We start from the raw sequence: 22470 nt of genomic DNA, 5'->3' as shown, positions 1-22470 counted from the left end.
CACTGAATTTAGAAGAAAAAAAACACATTATTTTTCAATACAAATTTGGTTTTGGTGGTTTTCTTGTTTTAAGGTCATAGTTAACATCAAATGAATAACAATATTATTGATGATAATTTAGGCATATTAACATAAAAGTTTACATAATATAAAATTATGTATAGAACTAAGGTATATGATATGATTTTATATTTAACTCTTTTAATATTTCCATAGTGATATGAAAAAATTGTTGTATAAACCAACAAGTTTGCATGGCGACATTACCTATTATACTTACAAGTAAAGAAACTTGAAACGAGGATCTTGCAAGCAAGTTTTGTTATATGAGAGATGATATCATGAATTGACTTCACTCTAATTATGCATGCGAAGAAAAAATGTTATAATCAATAATCTTTATAGTATTCAAGATTATATAAGAGATGATATCAGGAATTGACTTCACTCATGTCATGCATGTGAGGAAAAAATGTTATAATGAAATAATCTTTATAGTATTCAAGATTATATGAGAGATGATATCATGAATAGACTTCACTCATGTCTTGCGCGCGAGCAAAAAATGTTATAATCAAATAATCTTTATAATATTCATAAAGTATATATAAATATTTCATCCATTACTTATATGCTAACTCAATGCACAAATATATTCCATTATTAGTTTAAGAGAGAAACAAATATTTTTATAATTAGTTTGAAAAGAATGTGATTATAAAAAATCACTACCAACTAATCAAATTGAATAAGATATGAGAAACTAATCATTCTTTGTACACTTCAAATTTATAAATATTATTAAAAAACTATGCCTCTTTTTAAGAAAAATCTAATATAGAATTTCAACATCAACCATAATTAGAGGAGATCACTTCAGGTTTTGAGTACATTTGGTCTTTGCACTCCAAATTTATAAAGATTTTAAAAAATCTAAATGAAACAACTCAATATTTTAGGTAAAAACATATCAAAATGCCTATACCAATATCCTAGGTATTTACTACTAATAGTTGCAATTCATATGATGTAATGTTCCACCTGTTATAAAGTCAACGCATATACATGTTCTCAGAAAGAAAAAGCGAAATTGTATTATATTGAGTCTATATAACTGCTCCAGATAGTACATTTACATGCTAATTGAGGAGACTAAGAACATATGACACAAAACCAGAGGAAGAGATCCTCTGAGAAGGATGTCGAAGCTCAAAAGCATACACAGATACAAATATATTAGACACCTCCTGCGAAACTAGGAAGATGATCAGAGATAGTTATAGTCATTCATACCATACAAATGCTTGAAGACCAAAAAGATAAATAAAAGCAGACCTGAAGGACATAAGCAAGAGATTAAAAGCCAGGGATAGCAAAACCCTGAATGATAAAGGACTCCTCACCAGATATTACCTTCATGGACCAGGAACCTGTACCTAGTTGAAGACCCTCCTTTGACACGCAGTCCGCTTACTGGTTCTATGCTCTGAAGATGTGCTGAATGGAACACCCTCTCATAAGTCCCCAAAAAAACATGATCCTGTCCATCCAGTCCACCAGGTGAGGGCACCTGATGGAGCTTTTACCATTGACATGATCGACCAAGGTTTTAGAGTCCCCATAAATAGAGATGGAATGAATGTCAAAAAAAATACAGAAGGCGAGAAGACCCGCAAGGGCCTTCGCCTCTGCCATGTTGTTTGTGCCCTTACCTACATTCCAAGAAAGACTATATTGAAGATTCTCGTCCATAATTATGAAAACCCCACAGCCGCAAGAGTTTTGCTAAGCGGCGCCATCAAAAAAGGCCCTCGAAGACCTGTAAAGAGAAACAACTTGTCCATTTCTGTTGACAGCTTTCAATTTGGGAAACTTTTTCGAGACAGAGTCGTAGATGAGAATTATGTGTTGTAATATATCCTTGAGAGGCTCCTTTGCTTCTTTGAAAATTATGTTTTTCCTCCACCTCCAAGCACACCATAGAACGATAATAATGAACGATCTCCATGAATCTCTTTCCCCGCTCCACCAGTCAAAAGTAGCATGCGTAGTAGCATGAGAGACAAGAGGGAAACCATATAAAATTGTCAATTCATGCCATATTTGCATAATAGATTTGCATTGAAAGAACATGTGAAAGTTTGTTTCCTCTTCTAATGCGCACATCAGGCACCTGCTTGGCCCATGCCACTTCCTTTTCTTCAAATTCTCCCAGGTCAGATTTTTATTGTAAAACACCAGCCACGAGAAGTATATTAATTTAGGAGAGCATCCTGATTTCCAAAATGCTGAGGGGAAAGTAGGATTAGAATACAAGGGCTTCAAACCAATCAAATCTATATAAATATCCTTTACGCATACCTGTAAATTTGAGTTTGACGTTTTCCAGATTAAATAATCCTGCGGCCTAGACTGGATAAAACCGCAGCTTCTCAGTGCGATTCAGACTGAGTTCCAAAGACTTACCATAGACTCCGACATACCAAGATCTTCAGCCGTTTTCCATACAGGGAGAGGGCCTTGCCAACCTGCAATCAGCTTATCCCACGTGAAGAAACCTTTTCTATGGAGGAAAATTAGGATCCTTTCGGGAATTGAAATGCTCTTGCGCCAACTCATGATGGGATCTATTCCGATCAGGATTCTTGTGCCAGATTGAAAGCACCATTTCAGGTTCCTTAAGAAGTATTGTTCTATTTTGCGGAAACTGAGCCAGATGGCAGAGCCATTCATTGCTCCAATCCTCCCTAACCGGAACCAGTATTCCATGCCTTTTCCTCTCAAATATTTTGTTTTAATGGTAGTGCTCCACGGCCCTTCCCCGAAGATACACCTCCACAAAGATTTGCACAGGAGTGCTTTCCCGAAGGTCCTCATATCCAATAATCCCCATCCACCTGTAGTCTTCGGCCTAGAAATCTTTTCCAAAGTAGTGAGATGATATTTTCCTTGAACTGATTTGCCACCCCATATGAAATTTGCAGTGACCTTGTTCATTTTCTGAATGATGCTTGCCAGGAGAAAGAAAATGTGAGCCCAGTATACAGCAACTTGCGATAGGACTGCTTTAGTTAGGACGATTCTTCCAGCCAGAGATAGACACTTATATTCCCAGGCGAATATCTTTTTGTAGTATCTATCAATAAGCCATTGCCAATCATCTTTAGAGTAACCCTTTGCCTTTAGATGAAAACCCAAATAATTTAATCCATCCTTAATTGACCTCATACCGATTCCAAACAAGGTAGAAATCCATTCCACTGTTTCCATATTGGCGCCATTGTGGTAGAGAATGGACTTGGACTTGTTTATTTGTAAGCCGGTGGCACTCTGAAACCTATAAATAATTTCATTGAGACATATCCACGATATCCTGCACAGCATTGCAAAAATAAGCACATCATCGACAAATAAATTGTGCGAGATGAAGTTGTTCCTGCAAATCTTCACGGGGTTGCATCTGTTCTCTGAAACTGCCTTATTGATATGAAGGCTTAAAGAGTTCATTGCTAAGATGAACAGCAGCGGCGACAAAGGGCAACCTTGACGCAGACCCCTTTCTGCTGAGAAGAAAGGGGAAGGGATCCCATTTATAATGACAGCATAGTTCACGTTCTCAATACATGCCATAATCCAATTTATGATATTTGATTTCAGCCCAATCTTTGCTAATAAACACCTGATAAAACCCCAGTCTAAGCAATCATAAGCTCTTTGTAAATCAATTTCCAAAATCGCTGCTTCAGATTGATTTGAGATCATGGAGAACATGCATTCCTCCTTTTGCTCACAACGCAAGGTTACCATGAAATACAAGCTAACATAAGAGAATAAGAGAATTCAATGTTATGTTATAAAGTTGGTGTAAAAGCTAATTTGCATCCTTGATCCCGTGAATCCGTTTAAAATATTATTCGCGTAAATAAAATTATATGAGAATTATTAGCGTCAATAAAAAAATATGAGAATACATGTAGGCATTAAAGTATTTTATAATTTTGAGATTTATTATTAATTATAATTAAACTTAATATAAAAATATATATATAGTTTATGAATTTTAAAAATCAATAACCGTTACATTAATGGAATAGTTGTATTAGGCTGATTTATTCAAGGGATTACTTTTTGTTGGATCAATCACAAAACCTAACCCCAAGAGTGTCGAGAAAATTGAACCCATACCTTCTCAATAACTAAAGTGCTCAACCAATTATATTAACCTTCGAAACTAAATATTTAAAATATTTATTAAAAAAATATAATTTAAAAAAATAAAATAAAAAAGAAAATTATAATAGACATGTTATCAAATCAATAAAGCCTTTTTATTTTTTTAAGCATATGCAAATGTTTTCTATTAATAAAAACAAGTTTTACATTGAGTGCATATAGCCAGTAACATCCCAAAAAGACTAACCTAGTAAAACAAAGTAAGCATCGTTTCTATCTATAACACACTAGAAACCTGGGTGCTACATAACCAAGTGATAAAAACCATAAGACCAAGAGATTGACATCGTAATATATCCATAGTCCATTGCCCACATTGCCTAACAAAGATCATATCAATGTTACAAGATGTGCTCCATAAGCATACCAAAACTAAAAACATGCATCTTCAGGGAAAAAACACCATTTATAAACTTGCATAGAAGGCTAGAAACCAACGTTTTCCGCCCTGATGTAAAATTTGAGACCAGAGTTTATGCCAGGTGGCGAAAAAAAAATGGTGTTGACCACCATATCACCAGGGAAGGCAGCAAGGGTGCCTCCAAGAGTTCCAGGAAACCAAGTGTTAGTATTTCCAGTGGTAGTCAAAAAGTGAAACCAACCAATTCTTCATCAGTCAATATAATAACTGGAGAATTTATGACTGCAGGGGGATCAGTGAGCTCCTCGATCTCATATTGAAATTCAAAAACCACATATTGTTCAACCTTGCTCAAACATGACACTATAATCCAAGTAGAAGCGTACATTCAAAAGAAATCGTTTAAGATCCTCGTCCTACAAAAAGTTTATAATTATCCACTTGTTTGTCTTTGAGGACCATGTGGAAAAGGTTATCCATCTGTTGGCGCAGTGTGAGAGAACATAGAAAATAAAGTCTTCGTTTTCTAAATTTCCCCGGATCAAGAATCCATTTGAGACCACCTCCTCTCACCTTAGGATCAGAGAAGTAAGGTCGGTCACCGAACTCCTTTGATTCAAGGTGGAGAATTTCCCTCCTAACTTCCAGAGGGATCGAATCAAAATAATTTGCAATGAAGCCCTAACCAAACAATCTTCGACAACGAGGGGTCAAACTACTCGCACCTCCTCTACGACTTGCCATTCTCTGTCGAGGAGGCATAGTTATAGAGAGAAACAAATAGTTTGAACAAAGCTGGACAAAACAATGAACAGCAGGACAAACAAAGGAACAAACCCCAAACTCTTTGAAACTCGAGCATAGCACAAAAAGGTCGTCTCCAAAACTCCACAATTGGAACCCAAAAATAGTACTAGGTGGACAAATGTGACAGGTTGCAATTAGGCACCCCTCAACATAGATTGAGGCCAATTCAGGGTGAAAAAAACCACAAACTCAGTACCTAAAATTTGTAGAGGGATATAACAAAGGGTGTTACCCTGGAAGCTTGAGACTGCCAATTTCCCAACACATAATGAGACCCAAATTGATTAATATAAAGGACGTAAGACACCCAAAACCCAAATTGCATTACCAACTAAAAGAAAAATTATAGCCACTAAAACCATATGGAGAAATTGTCAAGATATCATACACCACAAACCAAGACTAGACAATTAAATGAAATACCTACACAATCAATTCCTTAGAGCGTTGAGGTGGGTAGAACAGCCACCAACTTGAAGGACGACCCAGATGTTGTATTGTGCAAGAACAAAATGAAAAACACTGACCCAATTCAATGCTTTTAAAACTGAATAAAAGACATTGAAACGATGTCATCTTGCTACTAAAGTCGGAACCACTGGCAAATTTACCAAAAGTAAGAATGCAAGCGACCCAAACATTCAAAGAGTACCACAATTGAGAACCATAAGCAACAAGGTGAGGAGATCACCTCCCCACCACAACAAATAACATCGCACATTTGCAACCCACGGGGCTTTGGATTGACGGTGAATGGGTGCACTGTTAAGGCACTCCTTATGATAGGTCACCGATTCAAATCCTCCATGGGTACTTAGGTTAGTTTAAAAAAAAAAAATCGCACATTTGCCACCCTTCATCTAACCCCATGCATTTATAATGAAATGATGTAATTCAATGACCCCAAACAAGAGAAGAGTTTCTAGGACATGCCAAGACTAGGGAAGGACATGGGTTAAACACAGCACACATTTTAAAACAAAGATTCCTCTCATGGCTTAGACGCTCATCAATGATCACGCAAAAACCACTATTAGGTTCACCCGCTAGAGCCAATCCGCCTAGACATACCCACTTCATTGCAATAGAAAAATTATAAGCAGCTATGTGACAAATAATATCATACCTCCTCCAAGCTTCAACTACCCTCAGACATTTATAATAAGGACGGAAGTTGGTAACCCCAACCATGGAAACAGTTTCCATGCCACGTGACAATGAGAGATGTACCGGTGTTAAACATGGCACACTTTTAAGCCTCAAACATTTATAATAAGAGGACATGAGTTGATAACCCCAACCATGGAAACAATTTCCATGCCACACGACAACGAGAGATGTACCGGTGTTAAACATGGCACATTTTTTGAAAAAGACATGCAAATCAATAAAGTCAAATGAGAATTGAATACAATATAACTTGCCACGATAAATGTAAGTGAATGTTCTTCCATGCTCGATGCTACCAAATTGGACAGAAAGTATACCATTTTGTTAACAATTGGGTTCACAAACACATGCCAAGGGAATAATAATAAAATACTTTGTATTTAAAAGTTCTAATGCTACTGTTAAAAGCAATATATGCTAGAATTTATAAAATGAGATGATGAAGGGTTTTAAAACTTTCGTAAAAGAGGAATATATAGTTTTGATAACAAGAATTTATAAAATGAGATGATACAAGGTTTTAAAACATTTGTAAAAGAGAAATATATAGTTTTGATAACAAGTAATTAGTTGTTCAGTTATATTTAATTTGATAACAAGTAATTAGTTGTTTAGTTAAATTTAATTATCATCATAAATCGTTTTTATATTTTGGTAATGAGAGAAAAAAAAATCATTGTTTTGGTAATGAGATAAAAAACAAGTGATTAGTCATTTATTTATATTTAAAGATTATAAATCTTTTTTATATTTTTAAAACTTTGAAAATAGGAGAAAATCGAATGTGAAAATGTGTTTATATAAACAAATACAATGTGAAAATGTGTTAATATACAAGTTAATATAAAAAAAAGGAAAAATCCAATGTGAAAATGTGTTAATATATAAAACATGAGACTAATTACTTCATATATTTTAAAAATATCTGATGTGAAAATGTGTTAATATATAAAACATGAGACTAATTACTTCATATATTTTAAAAATATATTTGTAAAATTAAATACAATTTTATCTCTTCCTATTTTTAAGATTCGGATAATAAGAGAAAATCAGACGTGTCAATATAGGAAACACATAGGAAACACGAGACTAATGGTCACTCTGTATATTTTAAATATATACCTAAAGTTTAAAAAATAAATACAATTTTATTAAAATAGTTTCATATACCTAAAGTTTAAAAAATAAATACAATTTTATTAAAATAGTTTCATGATTTATTATTTCAAAAGAGAATCCAATGTTTTACAAACTAAGGGAAAGTCCAATGTTTTACAAACTAAGGGAAAGTGTGAGACGTATGGGAGAGTCATTCATCCATCATTATCGTTATTGCAAAAGATTTTGAAAAAAATGATATTTAGGGTGTTTAGTTAGAATTTATTTTAATTACCACATAGTAGTTTGTAGAAAGAAGTTGTTATCAATGTCAAAGGTTGTCCAAGAAAAAGATAAGGCATTTTTTACTCCATTCGCCTAGTTCACATAGAAGCATGACAAAGATGGTTGAATAGCTTATTCCGAAATCTTTTCAAAGGTACATAGCATTCCCAACTCCTCATGGTTGAGAAGAAATGATTTTTGGACTTTTGATGCACCATTTGGATACTCATCTTTTAATGCATTTTTACTCCATTTACCAAGCTCAACTATTAGAATAACATATAAGGTTAGAAAGCTTATTCCAAAACCTTTTCAACGATATATGGCACTCCCTCTAACCCCTCATGGTTGAGAAATGATTTTTCAAATATTCACCATACATTTTCCCAATTACATAAGCCAATTCAGCCAGTGGACAAGTCGACCCAGTCTAAACCCAAATGCACTATAAATAAGCCTGAAAAGAAGCATTTCAACTCATTCACTCATGCAAATTTGGATATATTCAAAGAATCACAGAAAAGAAGGGTTTCTAAGATTCATAGCTCATGAACCAAAAGTCAAGAAGAGTTTATTTGAAGTGATTTTCTTGTGAAACTTTTTTGGCACATTTTAAAGGTTTTTAGACTGCTTTGATGATCATTTTGTGGAGCTGATTTTTTGGAGAACAGCAACCTTCGGGACGCTTGAATTGGAGTCTTTCATCACTATATTGCAGGCTGAATTGTTTCTCATAAAGGTCGCAGCTTTTAAGAGCAATGCAGATACATATTAAGTGTATGTGAAAGGGCCAATATCCCTGGTATCAAAGATCTTATTTCTCTTTATTAAAACAAGAGTAGTATAAAGATCTTATTTCTCTTTATTAAAACAAGAGTAGTATAGTGGTGCAAGGCAAGGGAGTTACAGTGTCCTTCAGGTTGAACCCTATAAATTAGGAGGTTAGTGCCTCCTCCCAATACGTGCTGGTAAACTAGGGGATCATAGCCTCCTTCAAATTGGTAGTTGTAAACATTGAAACTATTTAACCTTCATCTGAATTTATAGGAGGTTAGTGCCTCCTCCCAATACGTGCTGGTAAACTAGGGGATCATAGCCTCCTTCAAATTGGTAGTTGTAAACATTGAAACTATTTAACCTTCATCTGAGATTCACGAAGAAGCATATTCATCTGAGATTCACGAAGAAGGCTATATGCCTTCTCAAGTTTGTTACAACAACACTTGTTAGCCCTTCCATTCATAAACAATTGCATAAGTTCTGTGCATAAATTAATATGTTGTTGATAAGTATTATTTGCATGTTGCCTTTAAAGTTTTAAACAATTATTAAAAATGTCCAATACTACTTCACCTCCTCAGTATTGATTATATTTTCAACATAGTTCCGTCTTCACTAATCCATATCCCAAATTTTCATCAACCAAATAACACTAACAATACCCCTTGTTTGGGTGAGTAACTCAAGAGCCGACGGGTGCGGGGGGAATAGTCACATTGTGGGAGATTAGGTGGGTCAATTGGCAATCTCGGTTGGGATACTCGGCTTGGCTGCTTGGGAAACGACGGAGGATGGACTCTTGTCTGTTTGTGAACCGATGAATTGCTTCTGTTAATTGCCTCTATGTTTGCTTTTATGCCTTCTGTGAACCGATGTCTTCTTGTCTGTTTTGGAACCGATAAGGAGCTCGAGTATATTCAACAAAGTGAATATTTAAACAAGATTACCAGAAAGCAGTAGTGGTAAACTAGTAGCGGTTTTCCAAAATGCCATGCCTCTTGTCCAAATTAAAGTGGTAAAGTAGTAGTGGTTTTCCGAAATGCCATGACTCTGGTTCAAATTAAAGGGATTTGATTTGTCCTGTTTCACAAGGTCGCTCTATGGAAACGTGGCAAATTTTGGAACAGGTGTATCTTCGGAACAACACCGGTGCGGTGAAGGTGATATTATAAGACACCGCAATTCCTACAGAATGAATTGATTCTCACATGGAAGCAACAAATACAATTGGAAGAACATACAAAGTATGTTCACTCAATTGTTTGGTTTGAGAAAAAAATATGATTCGTTCAGCTTCTGGGACCATTTAACGCAAAACCATGATGATTGAATTGGCGTAAACTCATTGATAATGAGTAGTCTGAAAACATTGGAAACACTGCATTGTCCAAATACTAGCGGAGATTGATTCTATGCTTAGAATATGAGATTCATGTATGCCAAAGAATCATGCACTACAAAATTGATAGGTATTATCAATATCAAAAGTAGGGTTGTGGTATGGTGGACAAAATAACAAATGCAGATAGATGTCCGTATACATTACGATTCAACAATAATATTACTCGAATACTACATTCTCACCTTGGTGCAATAGAACCCATCTATGAACCAGTGTTCTCTATATTCAGTTAATTTACTTCACACAATTAATGCGTTAACAAGTTTTATTCACAGATAAATTGGTATATGACACCATCTTGTTGGTGGGATGAGGGACTCTCTTTGCTGGGATGAGGGACTCTTTGCTTAAGGATTTGCGTGTAAATTTTATGGAGGTGAATAAACTCTACCCTCCAGATTTGCTTACTAAAAAACATATGTACTTGTTCGTTGAGACAACTTCTTACTAAAAAACATATGTACTTGTTCTTTTTCAACGAACACGGAGGCTTAAAATACTCAAAAGCATTCCCACCTTCCTCATGTTTAATCTCTGAATAGCATTTTCCATGTTTATATCCAAATTACCAACTTGGGCATCAATACAACTGGCAAACACACTGAAACAAGTATCCCTGGTTTCTTTTTCTGTGTTCCTGATTAGGAATTCGCCTTCACTTTCTATGTTTTGTTTATGGCTTCCTGGTCCTATCAATGACCCTTAGTGGACCTCTTAAATACTAATCCTGTATCGATGGATACTCCTATTTGGATTTGTAGAAGACGCCTTCCTGGTTTCAACGTTTAATCCCGGACTTATTGCATGAAACACTTGTTGATTATGCTTGTGGTTTGTCAAAACATTATAATAAGCAAAATAAGCGAGATTTTAAAGTAACAATACAACACGATCCATTTAAATCCATAAGGGCTTGCCACAATCTGTTTCTAACATCATACACCACCAAAACTCCGGAGGAGGGGCAATACAGACAATACAGTAACAATAAAATGCGATTATTAATGGAAGGCATTAATTGATATCTTCTAATTAAGCTTTCTGAAAAAGTTTGTAATAATGTGTTTTTAGAAGTTCCGGGAATTCTATACCAGTTTGTCATTGTCACATAATGAAAGCTCACACTATACATGGCACGTGCTCATTGCCTGCGGTTTAATGGAAGATGACATTATACAATGTTCTTATATCTATATTACAGAACATGGCAAGTTCGCAATCATAAATCCCTGAGCTCCTAACAAGGTATTTTACAGCACAAGCATGAATCTATAAAACAGCAAACAAGGAACAAAATTAACAAGTTTAATCCCGGACTTATTGCATGAAACACTTGTTGATTATGCTTGTGGTTTGTCAAAACATTATAATAAGCAAAATAAGCGAGATTTTGAAGTAACAATACAACATGATCCATTTAAATCCAGAAGGGCTTGCCACAATCTGTTTCTAACATCATACACCACCAAAACTCCGTAGGAGGGGCAATACAGACAATACAGTAACAATAAAATGCGATTATTAATGCAAGGCTTTAATTGATATCTTCTAGTTAAGCTTTCTGAAAAAGTTTGTAATAATGTGCTTTTAAAAGTTCCGGGAATTCTATACCAGTTTGTCATTGTCACATAATGAAAGCTCACACTATACATGGCACATGCTCATTGCCTGCGGTTTAATGGAAGATGACATTATACAATGTTCTTATATCTATATTACAGAACATGGCAAGTTCGCAATCATAAATCCCTGAGCTCCTAACAAGGTATTTTACAGCACAAGCATGAATCTATAAAACAGCAAACAAGGAACAAAATTAACAAGTTTCAATCATCTTACATAAGAAAACCAAGAAAAGCCCAGGAACGAAGTAGCTGAAGCATACAGCAGTCCTAAGCCTGCACTGTTTCCAGTATATTCTTTTTATTTATCACTTTCTATATCCTCGTTTATGACCAGAATCATATTAAATTTTAATCACTCCCTGAGAAACAAAGAAAGCAAATAGTTAATCTTTGGCTCACAAAAGCAATGATAATAGTTGACATTTTAGACAATTTCACATAGAGAAAATCAAATACAAGAAAACTTACATTTGCAGTTGTTATCCAGAAGATTACAGTAATATTGACCTGCAGGACCAACACAAGGTCAAGAAGCTTTATATTGGATTTTCTAACAAAGGCATAAAATTCCTCAGAATTAGTCCAAGAGGTAAAGAACATTCATTTCAATTAAAAAAAAATCAAACAGAGCGAAGGGTATCTACAGCCAATGAGGTAATTGGCCCCTAAATGGCAAAAACATTAATCTCATATCAAGTGCACAAGATCAAAGGTGAAGGGAAAGAGTCGACAGCATATGTACCATCATCCAGGGAAAACTATGAAGCTCAGCACAACTTTGCAGCAGTTTCGAGTAGGATTTGATTTTGTCAGCAACCGGTTGAAAGTACCTGGTTTAATCATCACTTTTGGTCCTTTCCATACTTCAACAATATGAAAAATCTAAGGTGAAGATAAAGGTCAAGATGAAGGGAAAGAATCCATACTTGACCCCAGCTTTAGTTCACAGAATTATTACAGAAGTGTTAACTGGGTCTAGCTCAGATAGTTAAGAGGAAGAACTGCTATCCTTCCCACCCACTTTCAAATCCCACTTGTGACATGTTCGCTCTTCATGAGCCAATTGTTGATTGAGACTCTTCATGAACCATGAGGAATATCATACCCTTGCTTACAGGCTACCATGTCCATTTCAGGTTTCAAATTTGTAACTAGCAAAACCATATAAATTAAATTGCTGGTAAACGCCAATAGGCATCAAGACACTAACCACATTATCCATCTCACATTGCTAATAGAAAAAAAAATCATAAAAATAGACTAAATTATAACTTTATTTTAAATTATTATTATTACTCTAAATTATTAAAAAATAATATGAATTAAACATATATACATTTATAAAACAAGTAACAAGAACAACATAATAAAGCAACAATATGCAAATATTTAGCTCATGCCAAGTGTACAAGATCAAAGGTAAAGGGAAAGAATCAGCAATATGTCTATCAACATCCAGGCAAAACCATAATGCTCGGCACAACTTTGCAGCTGCGACCAAGAGGATCTGATTTTTTGAGCAACCTGTTGGAAGTACCTGCTTTACTCATCACTTTCTCCCCTTTCCATACTTCAGCAAAATGAAAAAACTTGATTATTTCCTTTCATCAGTTATAAAAAGGAAACAGACCGCTTTAGTTCATAGAATTATTACAAAAGTGTCAATTGGGTCTAGCTCAGGTAGTTAAGAGGAAGAATTGTTATCCTCCCTACCCACTTTCAAATCCCACGTGTGACATGTTCTCTCTTCATGAGCCAATTGTTGATTGGGACTCTTCATGAACCATGAGGAATATCTTACCCTTGCTTACAGGCTACCATGTCCATTTCAGGTTTCAAATATTGTAACTAGCACAGCCATATAAATTAAATTGCTGGTAAACACAAATAGGCACCAATCCATACACTGAATGATACATCTTACGTTGCCAAGATTAAAAAAAATCATAAAAATTGACTAAATTATAATTTATTATTATTATTATTATTATGATAAAAAAATAATAACAAGAACAACAAAATAAGCAATAAAAGTTCAATGACCCTTGTGGACATGATATTTTTTAATTAAATTGAAAAGCAAAAAAATATGTAACAAGAACAACAAAATAAGCAATAAAAGTTCAATAACACTTGTGGACAAGACATATTTTTAATTAAATTGAAAAGCAAAAAGATCATAACTACCTTGACATAAATCTCAACCCTCTATCTTGAATACTAATAAAAATATTTCATGGAAGTTAAATCCCTAACATCCACCTAATAATTATTGACAATTAAATTAAAATTCTGTAAGCTCTGTTCCAATATAGACACCAATTGATATAACTGAATCCCTGAATATGTTTCATGTACTTGTATTTGAATGCCTGTGACTTTAACATCAATCTGCTAACAAGCTACTGAGTATAAAATTTACAATGCTAGGAATGAGAGGGCATAATCGGAGCTCAGTTGAGTAAGGCTTAGATCACTTCCTGCAAAAGAAGTGCAGTATATACTTGCCACCAACAGCTTTATGCCGGGCAACAAATGCAAGCTCCAGTGCACTAGCTTAATGCAGTCTCACACTCATATTGTCTTCACAGCTCACTTAACATTAAGTGCAATGCAAATATTCTTCTTAAAATGGCACAAGAACCGGTTTATGCCGGGCAACAAATGCAAACTCCAGTGCACTAGCTTAATACAGTCTCACACTCGTATTGTCTTCACTGCTCTCTTAACATTAAGTGCAATGCAAATATTCTTCTTACAATGAAACAAGAACCGGTTTGGATGTAAATGTACTAAAACATTCAAAAGGTTCAGCGAGAGAAAACTTTTATTTATAAAAACATTAAAAATACGCCAAAAAACATCATAAACTATACAATTTGATAAAAAACTAACAAAAAAAAAGATCCAAGCTAAAATCTAAACAAGAATGGAAAGGGAAAGGGAAAGAAAGAAAGACTGGTTGTAAACTAAAAAAACGAGTAAAGAACTGCACCTACGGGGTCATGGGAAGCATAGACCTAACAAACATTACAAACTATACAAAATTCCCTCCTAAAATGTAAACAAGATTGAGAGATGAACAAGAAGTACACAGCTATATTGGTTGTAAATGCACTAAATAAATGTGTGAGGAGGTGCACTTCTGCTGTAATGGGAACCACAGATCTAATAAATATTACATAGATATCTCTGCATATTCCAATTCCCTTATGATTTACCTATAGCCCCTTCAACAAGAATCCAAGCATAGACCAGTCGTCTGTTCAAGAAAAGGATTAAGATATATTTTAGTGTCAGCTCCAAGAATTTCAGTTAAACATGTATAATGCAAAGTGCAGTTAATGTGCATTCCAGAGCAGAACTTCTCATTGCCTAAGATGTGAAGTCCCAGTCCCGGTGCTATTGACAAAATCAAAGTGGCCGTTTTTTCCTTTTATGAATCATTCAGTAGATAATAAGATGTGCATTGCTAATCAGATCTAATGATTATTGGACAGGCTGACATGCTGTTGACTAATGAACAGTGATTGTCGAGTACAATGTTAGTGAACTGTTGGGAATCCAAGTGACCCAGATGCACTGTCTGTAAATATCTTTTCTAATCACCCTATTCAAATCCTGCTTGGAAGGCGAAAGGTGACCAGGGGCATCTAACGAGTAATTGAAGGGGGGAGGGGATTAACAAATGCCAACAGATTGAAGTAACAAAGAGGCTTTAGAGAACTAATATTGCCTCCACCTAAAGAGGCCTACAGAGGCAATCTCCTCTGAAGAAGAAAGATCAAATAAGGGGTACCTCACCCTGCTTGAAATTTCCTAGAGTTCAAACTTCAAACCCTGTGGAGAAAGGATACAAGTCTGAAGATAGTCTGGAGGCACAAAGGATGGTCCCAACTCTGTCTGGATAAAGGAATGAGGAAGTGTCTACTTGCAACAGATCATACACTGTAGCAGGAGAGTTTGCATTCTCGTAATCATAGCCCCCAATCAAACAGCACCAAGTTCTGTCCCCGTATTTTTGAACCATGAAGAACGCAGGTCTAATGACCGAGTCCAAGAGGTGCATCTTGGACAAATTTCCCTGAAATTGTAGCTGAAAACATCATCTCTTGAGCGAGAAAAGTGAACAATACTCCTTGCTGAGCCAGAGTGCAATGCAAGCCTCAAACTAAAACATGGAGTGGGAACTGCACCCCGAAGCAATAAACCTCAAACTAAACTGTGGACTGAGAACTGTACCCCTAAATAAGTGTAAACTGTGATGAACTCAAACTCACAAGCTTAGAAGTAAAAGCAGTAACCAGATAAGGGGCCCTTGGCCATATTGAAGATTGTGACCTTAGTTTTAAAAAGGATAAGATCACAATGACTGGAAAGAACATCAATTTGTCTCTGAAGCCCCTTAAGGGAGGAGGCTGAGAGGATCACGCAATCAACAAATGAGAACAAGGAGATTAGGACACATCGTAGGAGATAATTTTCACCTACCTTGTATGATCCTTGAGAAAAGACCATGACTCATTTACATAAATCCCAAAAAAGAATTGAAGAGAGAAGGCAGCCCTACTTGACTCATGGAGTTCCTTATGTTGTCTGAGACATTATTAGTACAGTGACATACAACAATAGATTCTTAGATTCTCAAGTTGGCATATGCATTGAATTTTGGATATATATTGTGGAGATCTGTTTGCAAGATTATTATATTCCGTTATTGAATTTTCTGCATATTGTTAAGCCTAACTCTCAAACTAACATAATAAAGACGTTTTCATGTTGATTTTCCCACATGAAATTTCTTATCAAAATTATAATTGATATATTGTTTAACTATTTGATTCTAATTCATATTTTTAGCAATTAAAAAGAACCCCTTTCCTTTCTTAAAACCCGCCAAGAATGAACCAGCAGGCCCTCAGCCTGCAGCTGGGACTTTTACAAGACCGGATAACATATTAATTGAAAACAAATAATGACACAAAGATAACAATGAAGCACTCAGAGAAGAAATATTTATGTGGTGAAACCAATGTTACCAGACTCGGAATCGGCAATAAATCGGTGAGGCAAAAGAGCGAAGAGTTTTAATCGGATCGGGAAAAAATCGGCAAAAAATCGCTGAATTCATTAAATAAAAATATACACATATATTGAATTACAACAAACAAACAAACAAAAAAAATTCATTAATATTCGGTAAAAGCATGCCCAAACAATGCGTAATATCAATAGATGTCCAAAACATCATGAATGAATAAGTATCTCATACCCGTCATAAAAAATACATTGGAAATAATTGATTTTTAATAAGTGATATCTTAACCTCCTTAACTCTAATTATGATGTTTTTTTAGTGAAAGCGGGTGATATTTCAAGAGAATTCAATACAATAATAATACACAAAAAAGAGCAATTTACCACATATTTGAAAATATAATTACATACAAAATATCCAAAAATAATAATATTTTTTTTTTACTTTATTAAATACCAAACCTCTTCGAGTAAAGTAACACATAAATAATCTCTTAGTGAACTCAATTACAATATTCATCCACACTTTCCGTAATTATCAAGAAAACGTTAAAAAAATTTAATTACAACAAATTTCCAATTACTTATTGAACCTTCTGTAATGAGAAAATAAAAATCGAAATAAAAATACATATCAATGGTAGAAAGAACATTATTCATAAAAGACCCCCAAATGGAAGTATATGGTATGATACCAATTGTCCAGCACAAATCTTGCCAAAACCTTTAAGTTTTATTTTGACGTACATAATAATGAACTGAACATTACAATATTTATATAGAAACAATGCATTTTAGTTTTAGTGAACTGAACATTACAATATTATTGTGTTTAGCAATCAAAGCACCCATGGTCTCGAGTCAATTTAATAACGCATAATTTAATCATTTAGGGTTTCCTCTGGTCATACCCGATACTTTGACTCGAGAGACGTAATCAGGATTACATTTATAATTGCAGACTGTTTCAACGTGTTGCAGTAGATTTATCTGAAGGGTTTAGATAGACTTTTGGACTGTTTCAACGTGTTCCAAGACATATATCAACATGTTCCGGAATGCCTCTGCGGTGTATGCATTGTTAACAATGATAAAATACAGTGTATGGAATCATGAATGGCTTTGCGGCGTCAGCGGTGGACCGATAAACCCAAGCGAAAGCCTTAAACCCAAAATAGGCGGGACTCGACAAAATCGGGAAAATCGGGAAAATCGGAAAAAATCGGCAGAGTTTCGGATCGGATCGTTTCACGGGCGATCAGATTGGGAATCGCGAGTACTCGCCGATTCCTGTTACACTGGGTGAAACATTGAAAGTGTGTGTCAAGAAAGCATCCACAAGGCAAGGTATTGGTATTGTTACCACACAATCTAGCAGGGCCCTAAGGAAGGGAAACCTAAGGAACAGCTACTAGACTAAATGACAACAATAGGACAATGACCCACTGTCACCTTAGTGAAGGTCCCCTACGCTTTACGAAATTTCACCAATGGCAGGAGTCCCGATAAAAATGGAATCACTGGAAGCCATGGATAGATCAATGATTCAGGTATGAAGCAGTGTTTTAAAAACCGACTGGTTTGAACCAGAAACCAGCCGGTTCATTAGCCGACCAAGTCAAACCATTCAACCCCTCACTTCGTCCAGAAACCACAAAAACCGGTGCTAACCGGCCGGTTTAAGACAGAACCAGCATCCTAAACCGGTCTGTTAGCTGCCAAGGCCGCAGAGGACCCATGCTGCGCAATTTAGGAAGCTTCTAGGGTGTTTTGGAGGGAAAATAAGGGTTGTTTCCCTCCAAAAACACCCTCTCCAAGCCTTTAAAAGGAGCTCACCCCCCTCATTTGCCTCACACATCTCATTTGGAGTTTTTGTCAGTTTGATTGGGAGCTTGGAGAGTGTTGAGTTTTCACTAGAGTAGTGGAACAGCAGAGAGTTTGAGCTAAGTAGTAGTCATCATGCCTCCAAAAGCCAAGGATATTGCATGGGCTCATTGTGATATGATTGATGGCAAAATGATCTGCAAATATTGCCAAAAATCTATTGAAGGAGGGGATATTAACAGGTTCAAGCAACAGTTGGCTAGGATTGGAGGCCATGTAAAGCCATGTGGAGCACCAAATGAAGTAATAGGCATATTAGGGCAGAATACCTTCAGAAGTTTGAGACTCAAGTCACTGAACCAATAGAGAAGTTTGTGACTCAAGCAGTTGCAAAGTTTGGTAGTCGAGACTCAACCAACTGAGTTTGATCATGATGACTCATGAAAAGTTTCAAGTGATAATGTTGATCACTATTATCATATATGTAGACTTGTAGTAGGCCAATGGCCTCATAGCTTGTAGCATTGATTTTGGACTTTATAGGCCATTTGGAGCCTCATTGCTTGTGTATTTTGTTGATGATATGTATTGCACTCAGTGCCATTTTGATATATTCACCTCTACATGGTATATAAATGAGAAAACTTTGCATATTTTGCTAAGTTATTGGATCTGTCAGCCCCAATAGCTGGATCCATGGATCCCCATATCGGAGATAGATTCGGATTCGGATCCACCCAGATCCGCTTAGCATTTGCCCATGTCTAAAATTGTTCGCCGTCAGCACAAAATTCCAAGTCAGTGTACAAATCGCGTGATAATGTAAAAAAAACTAGCGTAGCGAATAATTAACAAGGGAGTTGGCTGCAATAGTTCATTAATTTTTCCTTTGGTTGACCATATTATAAATTATAAGCTACAACCGTTTAGATATTCTAATTAAGTTTGGTTCTTATTTGAAGTGTTAAAAAGTGAGTTTCATAAAGTAAGTTCCATAAAGTAACTTTAATGGTCATTTAATTTAAATATAAAGTAATTTTAGTGATTATTTAATTTAAATATAATAATGTTTAATGGTCATTTAATTTAAATATAAAGTAATTTTAGTGATTATTTAATTTAAATATAATAATGTTTAATGGTCATTTCATTTAAATATAAAGTAACTTTAATGGTCATTTATTTTAAATATAATAATAATAATTAATGTTTGAATATTATAATACATTAATTTTAATATTATTAAATTAATAATTATTTTAAAAGTATTATATAAAATATTTATATTTAAAATTTTAAATATAACTTTTTATTTTATATAAATTTAATTAATATTTAACAATAATATATTAATTCTGATATTATTCATCTAACAAATATTTCTATAAGTATTATATATAAAAACTACATATTTAAAAAGTTACATATATATATATATATATATATATATATATATATATTCATATAAATTTAATTTTTAAAATATTTTATATTGTTTGTACTTACGGAATTCGAATCTAGTAACTTTGATATTTTGTCTCTATTGGCTTGGAATCATGGTTTTAAATCTTAAAAATAGTTTTTTCATTAATTATTTAATGTATTTTTTTATAAACTGGTTCATTTATACCTGACCAATCCCAGTTTGACCGGTTCCAATTTGAAACCCAGTTTATTAGGTGGACCGGTCCGATCACCGGTTCTGGTTTTTGAAACTATGGTATGAAGCAGTGTTTCAAGGGGACATGCCCCCAAGGTGAGGTACATGCTTCCTCGCTCCCCCGCGCTCTTGGGACCGGGAAACGTTTCCCCACGTCCCCTTTTTTAGGGAAACTTCGAGGGGGATTTTTTTTCTAGTGATGAAAAGCATCCCCACAAATTTTTTTGCTAATAACAATTAAAAACATAAAAAATTACAAATTTTAATATAATTAAATAAAAAATAAAAAATAAAAATAAAAAAACGAAAATAAAAACTAAAGGATAAATTAAAACTTTAAAACATAATCATTCATATTTCTCATTAACCCTTTTCCTTCTGCTGTCACTTGACATTTTACCTTGTCATCCAAGATTTTCCTAGTGTCATTGAAAGACATTTTCCATTTGCAATTTGCTATGATTCAGACATTTGGAGCTACAATTTTCATTTTGTGACTTGGAGCCACTGAATTGGTGTTGCGATTTATTATTTAGTATTTTTTTAGAAATTTATTAGCATTTCACTGCTTTCTATGTTCTACTTTTAGTTTAGTATTCTACGGCTACATTTTACCTTGTCATCCAAGATTTTCCTAGTGTCGTTGCAAGACATTTTCCATTTGCAATTTGCTATGATTCAGATTTACCATCGACCGGGGGCCTGAGACATTTGGAGCTACGATTTTCATTTTGTGACTTGGAGCCACTAGATTGGAGTTGCGATATATTATTTAGTATTTTTTTAAAAATTTATTAGCATTTCATTGCTTTCTATGTTCTACTTTTAGTTTAGTATTCTATCGCTATTTTAGACTTCAGCATAATGTCATTGTCATATGATGAATTTACTTTTGATGTGCATTGTGTAATTTCAATTGTCGACATAATGTCATTGTCATATGATGAATTTACTTTTGATGTGCATTGTGTAATTTCAATTGTCAAATAATTAATTTAATTTAGATGTACCTTGCAGAATATTAATGCCCATTACCAAATGATGAATTTAGATGGAACATTGCATAATGTCAAATGATCGACTCAATTTAGTAATTTATTTTTAGATTTACAATTTTACATTGATGTTTGCAGAAATGTAATTTGATAATTCGGATTCATAATAGTCTAATATGAAACAATGATCATATTTAGATGTACATTTCATAATTATTAAGATTTACTATTTACCAATTTAGTTATTGACATATTGCTGGGATTTTATTTTTCAGTTCTATGTATTAAATTTTTGATAGCTTTATAATTTTTATGACTCTGACATCCCCCCGTTTCCTTGAAATTTCCCTAAATTTTGGGGTTGCTTATATACGTTCCCCTTGTGCATATCCTTGCTCCCGTGTTTCCCCGTCCCGGAAACTCAGTGGAACATTGGTATGAAGTGATCCCACCAAGCCCATTCAAGGAGGGACAACAATGACTCAATGCTTCAAGGAAACTAACACGCTCTCCAAGAAAATCTTTAAGATGAAGAGATCAAAACCTAGGGTTTTAGATATGATGATGTTAACAGGTGTTCCTAAAAGGTCAAGGCTCTAAGAGATGAGGTAGGACCTCTCAAAGAAGCTCTATGTGATGATTTGACACTTCCCAAAGGTTCTTCGCTCTCTTTGAGAGACCTAAAAAAGACTTGCGTTAGACCTAGCGTTTTATGAATAAACGTAAGAAGAAATACTTCCAAAGTACTCACTAGGTCAAGGCAAGGGAGGAGAAAGGGTTTCTTATGATTTATTCCAATGAATATCGTGTTCATACAACCCTCAAAGAAGTCCCCAAGGTGATAGAGAAAGACCTAGGTTTTCTCTCTTGGAGTAGCACCTAGGGCAAGAGATTTTATGGATGAAATTTGGGCAGATGCCCACCAAACTTGGAGCATAGGTAGCCTAGACCCTGAGCTTGATGTTTGGACCTTCGGATTCCCGAAAAATCACCTCGATAAAATTTTGGTGCAAGCCCTAGATTTTTGCTCTACCTTTAGGGGACCAAAATTTAGTGCGAGAAAATATGAAGAAAGAGGAGTTTGATCACCAAAATCCTTGGACTAGTGCCTAGACCTTTGGGCTATGGAGTCTTAGATGATTCTAAATTGGCCAAAATTGTCCCTAAGGAGGCTAAAGATTGATGCCCTA

At 34.8% G+C, this 22470-nt stretch overlaps 1 long non-coding RNA gene across 1 annotated transcript in view; it reads right to left on the bottom strand.

Annotated features, from left to right (window-relative positions):
- Positions 1 to 11808: 11808 nt before the first annotated feature.
- LOC149233701 (uncharacterized) overlaps positions 11809 to 22470 on the bottom strand; it is a 39185-nt gene continuing 28523 nt past the window's right edge. The window contains exons 2-3 of the long non-coding RNA XR_016248243.1: positions 12233 to 12271; positions 11809 to 12123 (exon numbers count right to left, since the gene is read on the bottom strand). This is a non-coding gene — a long non-coding RNA (uncharacterized LOC149233701). The remainder of the gene's footprint in view (positions 12124 to 12232; positions 12272 to 22470) is intronic.

Source organism: Pinus tabuliformis, chromosome J (assembly GCF_031772625.1).
Source record: "Pinus tabuliformis cultivar Carrire ecotype Pingquan chromosome J, CPIR1, whole genome shotgun sequence".
In the NCBI taxonomy this organism is placed as follows: Eukaryota; Viridiplantae; Streptophyta; class Pinopsida; order Pinales; family Pinaceae; genus Pinus; species Pinus tabuliformis.
The sequence above is the reverse complement of the archived record's forward strand: the minus strand, read 5'-3'. Positions and strand labels throughout refer to the sequence as shown.